Source organism: Juglans regia, chromosome 12, assembly GCF_001411555.2.
Source record: "Juglans regia cultivar Chandler chromosome 12, Walnut 2.0, whole genome shotgun sequence".
NCBI lineage: Eukaryota > Viridiplantae > Streptophyta > Magnoliopsida > Fagales > Juglandaceae > Juglans > Juglans regia.
This window is the reverse complement of record NC_049912.1, coordinates 11010664-11016537: the sequence shown is the minus strand read 5'-3', so window position 1 is coordinate 11016537 and position 5874 is coordinate 11010664.

Below are 5874 nucleotides of genomic sequence, written 5' to 3'. Positions count from 1 at the left end.
ACCCTTATGGTCACTTTATTAATTAAGTCCATTGAATAAGATTCCAAGTTCATGTATTTCACGTTCAAGTCATATTATGTTCAAGTTCACGTTCATGTTAGGTCATGTTCTCGTTCACGTTATATTTTAAGTTCATGTTTATGTTATGTTGTGCTCAGGTTCATGTTATGTTCAAGTTCATGTTCAAATTATGTATGTTCACGTTCATGCTATGTTTCAAGTCCATGTTATGTTTCAAGTTCACGTCATCCTATGTTGATAGTCCATGTTATGTTTTAAGTTCACGTACATGCCATGTCACGTCAAGCTAAGTTTCTGTTTAAGTTATGTCATTTATGCCATGCTATATGTCAAGTTATGATATGCTTACTTATGACTTTGATTATGTATTCATATTTTTACTGCCATGCATGCATCATTAACCTGTGTGGAAGTTTTACGTTAACTTGCTGGGATTTATCATCAAGTTAACGGAATGGTAGACGATGTGTCAGGATCAGAGTAGGGAGCAGACACTGGTAGACTGAAGGAGGTTGACTAAACGCCGTAGACGCAACACGGAGCTTGCAGCCTCCATAGTTAGGTCTTTGGATGGTATTCCGGCATCGTTAGTCGAGTTACGCGAGTTACTCAACGAACTAGCCCAATAGTGTACTTTGGCATTGTAATTATGGAGCCAGGTCTCCGTTGTTTTGAGATTACAGTCTTCTGAGACCTGTGCTGTAATCGTGGATGTTTTAAGTATGCATGGTTTATGTTTTAACTATTTGGGATATTATAAGTTTGGTACATAGTATTGCTAAAAAATAAAAAATAATCCGCTGTGAATATTGCATAATGCTAGATGCATGTTAGGAACATTGCATCTTATATATCATGAACAGGGGCATGTAACCTTGTGTTGCATGTCCTGACGCTTCGGATGTCCGTCCGATCCCAAACGGAATCTGGGAGCGCCACAATATCAACCTCCTCTACTCTACCAATCATAGACCCAGATTCTTTCTTACTTGAAATCCATCCTCTAAGGTGGAGTTTAACCATCAAATTGCAATATAACAAGCAGGTGGTTGTCAAAAAGCCATGTCTACCATCCATCATCCTCTACTTGTCGGCTTGGTTTGTGAACATTATCACACGTGTTCGAACCCACTTCTTGAAATTTAGCTCTCTTGCTAATCCTCCAAACTTTGGCCATTGTTGCTTCAATCATTGTTAGGCTTATATTTCTCTCCACCCATGCCTTCCCTACTAAGCTTTGATCTCCTCTGCATTTTAGTTCCTCCAATATCTAATCTCCAACCTCTATATTCAAAGCTTCCTCCTTTGTGAGCCTCAACTTCTTCCACCTTCCTTCTATCTCGTTCATCTTTTACCCTCCGTGAGCCTCCACAAATCTTGTCATCTCCACCTCTATTCAGTAAACCGTTAGTGCCACTGCACCACTATCGCAACCCCACAATTCCTCAACCACCTTCAGATTCCATTAGAATCTTTGTGAACCCCACCCTTCACCTCATCTGTCCCCGAGAGAGAAGAAAAGAGAAAATACTTTTAGCAACATTACCAAAGCTGATTAATTGGGCAATTGGAATTGCACTCTATTTTTATGATATGCTCAATTGCACTTTGTTTTTAGGATATGTTTAACTCATAATGCTCATTGATCTTCTTTTTTTCTTAGCAAGTTACATTGTAACTCCCCAATCCTGAAGGTCTAGAGAGTTAGCTCATGTCACCTAAAATCATCTCCAAAACACAATTATATATACACCAAAGACTCCATAAAATACAAATATACTTGTTTCAACCAAACATTTATGTTCTTCCACAAGGATACTAAATAAATACCTCAACATAACAAACTAAAAATCTCCAGATAGACTAAAAATATCCACGTCTCAAAATACTCAAATCGCATAAAATAATAAATGTACTGAATAGGACTCTCCAATAATTACTTGTACCATTTCGCACTTATTCCTCTACAATCATCTAATCTTCCTCAAGCTTCTTGCTCTTGATTTTCTGCTAAACCATCAAAATTATCTGAAAAATATTGTAAAGATAAGGGTGAGTTATCAACAACTCAGTAAACAAAGAATGTGTCTTAGTATGTAAATATGAGCATTTACAGAGTTGGCCCAAGTGTGAGGATGACCCACCAAGACTTCTCAATTTCCTGCTAACCATGGCACTTTAGTCTGTGAGGATGAACCCTAGCTCACACTTGGGCCAAGTCTTTCTAAGGCTAACCCACCAAGACTTCTCAATTTAATCTATATCCACTTAATTTCTCAGACTAAGAAATTAAACTCTAAATTATTTTCTACCTACAAGTATCTAATTTATCATAGATTTTATCACACTCATATCATAAAAATATCAACCCTACGATAAAAACTTAGGCAGGGGTATTTACATAACTTGATCCCTACAGTTTAAGATCCCACATCTTTAACCATTGGAGGGATAGGTCAGAGGCCTTACGGGAAGGTTAGCTATGCTACGTGGTTCGTAGGTGGACATGCGACATGGTTTTCCGTTGCATTTCATGTGAGAAGTGTCGACAACATGGGCAATCGAGAGGGATGGAGGTCTTGCATGGTGGTGCAACCATGGGCGAAGAGGCTAAACAGCTTGCAGAGGAGTCATGTTAAACAGGAAGGAACTGTGCTCTATTTTAGGTGTATGAAAACAAGGCCTATCTTCTCTTGGTGGAAGGAGCAGCACAGTGGCTAATCGATGGTTGGGCATAGAACGGACATTAGTGGTACTGGGCTGTCCATGGAGGTTGTGCTAAATGTGGTCCTTTCCTCGTGAGCTAGAGTCATGGTCTTCTTCGACGTGGGTCTTCGGTGCAATGGTGGCGGTAGTGTGAAGGAGCTTTGGAAATGGGGTCACTCTTGGTTTGGCCCCAGTGTCCCACGGTGGTGTGCGGCTAAAGGAGTTGTCATGGAGAAGAAACTACAGCATTTCTATGCAACATGGAGGTTGCTTCCAACGATGGTTTGTGAGGTGTATTCATGTAACACCCCACCTAATTACCCATTAGGATTAACCCTCAATCTCCCTTAGAATAAACTTATAATACTATATTATATTTTGGGCTTATTACATATATATTTTTTGCATGAGAATTATTATTATTCTTTGCGAGTTGGTTAGGTTTATTTGGCCCATTAAACTATGGTACTTTAGTGTCATTAGTGGTTAAGCTTGAGCGGTTTAGTAAGCAAGCTCATTAGTGCTTCACTTAAGGTCCTTAAACCCTTAGAATGTTATGGGCCAAGACTTAGAAGCCTTAGAAGAGTTTAAGTCTTGGTGGGTTAGCCTTAGAAAGACTTGGCCCAAGTGTGAGGATGACATAAAGCCTTTTGGGCCTAACTTGGTGTTAGCATTGACCCATGGCCCATTTATAATAAGACAAACCTTTCAAGCCTCATTCTTGTGAATCTTGAGGCCTTTCATGATCTCTTAAAATTTGGACCCAAAGCCTTCCATCAACCCACACCCAAAGCCCATGAATCATGCAACTCACGCTCATGGCCTTTTTAGGCCCAACAAGGCCCAAAGCCTTGTATTGCATTTTCACACCTCTAATTGAAGCCCACATACACCATACCATTAGTTTCCTCAAGCCCACATTGTGTCCCATGCCCCTATGGAGTTCTTTGGACCCAAAATTAAATTTTGAACTTGGGTTAAGAGCATTGATCAACCTACCTATGATTAGTGATCTCTAAAACCATGTTTAAAGCTTAATTTCTTTTTTAATTATTTCTCACCTTTTTTATCTGAAATTTTCTTGTTTTATTATTCAATTTTATCATTCTTAGATCATATTAGAACCCTAGATAAATCTCCTGTGACATACCAGTTTTGGTTTTAGGGTATATTAGTAATTTTTCATAGTAAACTTTTTATTTTAGAATTTATATTTTTATGAGTATAGTTTTATTAGAATTTATATTTAATTTATCTCTATATTTTCTATTATGGTTGCTATTTATGATTTGTTAGAGTTTTGTTTTAATAAGGATTTCTAAAGTGTTTCAGATTACGTTCACTACGATTTTTGTTTTGAAATTTAAAGTTTAAATTTTTATTCTAATCTCCAAACCTCATCACTTTGTTAGCCGCTGTTTGAAAATTCAAATCACCAATCCGTAAGTTTCATCCACTTTGTTTCAAATTTGAACCCTGATCTCATACTCTTTCTCATCCCGTAGTGTGTAAATTCGAGTCCTAGTAGGAGTCTAACTCTCATTAGAAAAACCCTATCAGATAGCCTTTCTATCGTCTTTATAAATCCATCTAGAATATCTGATTCAAACACAAGAAAAATACAAAGAAAACTCACTTGTAGTTGAGTTCTCTTCTCTGACCCGCAGCCACCACAACAAGGCCACCACTCCTTCTCGCAGTAACTCCACACCGCTCAGAGGCGCGGGACTCCCTTCCGGCATCACAGACGGTGCCGACCAGCCCAGCCCTAGCTCAGCCACCCATTTTTCGGTAAGCCGACCGCCAACCTCACCTCCTTCTCTTTCTTTTGTTTCGGACCCACAATTTCTCTCTCTAAACTCACGCTCTCTCTCTTCCTTCGGTGTCGCACCACCATAGAGACCCCCTATCGCGTCGCCGGTCACTCCCTTCAACCCAGCGCCGCCGTCGCCCTCAGCCCTCAGCCCCTCTCGGTAAGCTCCATCGTAGAACCCTCTCTCCCGAACTCTGTGTTTTGGGTTGCCGTGTTCTCGGGTTCTTGAAGAACCCGTGGGTTTTCTTTTGTTGGGCCTTGGGCCTTAGGCTCGTATGAGGTTGGGTTTGGGTTTAGTTTCCTGTTTGGGCTCATGTAGTATAGTATTATACTTATGGGCCAGAGTTCTTAACCCTTTTTACAGATTATAGTGATATTTATTTGAGCTTATATTTTAAGTTAGACTTGATCTCATTTTATTTCAATAATTGTTTTAGTGATTTATATTGAGTTTAATATTACTAGTTGAGTTTATTAAATAAATATATTTAGTTAAAGGTTCTTTTTAATAAATGTTTAAAGAATTGGAAAGATGTTTTAAAGTATAATTTTTTAAGTCTAATATTTGAGTTAATATTTCTTTTGTCAATTTAGTAAGATTTTAATAAAATTTCTATGTTAAGAATTTAATGGAATTTATTAAGTTTCTTATAAGATTTAATAATTACGTTAAGAAATGAAACTTAGTTTAAGAATTTAAGTTTTTGTGAATTATTTAAAAATAGCTCGAGTATTTCTACTAAATTATAAATTAGTATTTTAAGTAATTTAAATACTATGAATTATTGATTTTAGTGTTAAACAAATATTGGTTTGACTATGTTTTAGAATTCCGAATTTAGTTAAGTAAGATATTAGCATTTATTTTAGTTCCAAACAATTTAGTGATAGTTATTTATTGAATATAGATCTCAAGTTACGAAGTATTATTCAAGAGGAAACGCATCGAGGTAAGTAAATTTGATCATAAATTAGGATCATCACAGTTAGCTTATATGTATGTATTATTCAAGCCAGTTCTTTGATAGCCATTATTTATGAACCGCTCATGTACAAGCATGTCATCCAGCATAGCATATGATCATGTCATTCCGCATCATGTTTTAGTTTCAGAAATTATAGTTATGTATGTATTATGTCATGCATCTCATGTGTATAAGACACATAAGCCATCTTAAATTCAAGTGTAAGATAAAAATCAGATCAGTTAATAAGATGGCCATTCAGATGCATGGTACCAATGCAGTTCAGTTTCAGGGTGGTGTGCAAGCCACGAACTCAGTCGTGGTCCACCATAGTATGCTAGAATACTATCAGCAGTTCCCCTTGCTGCA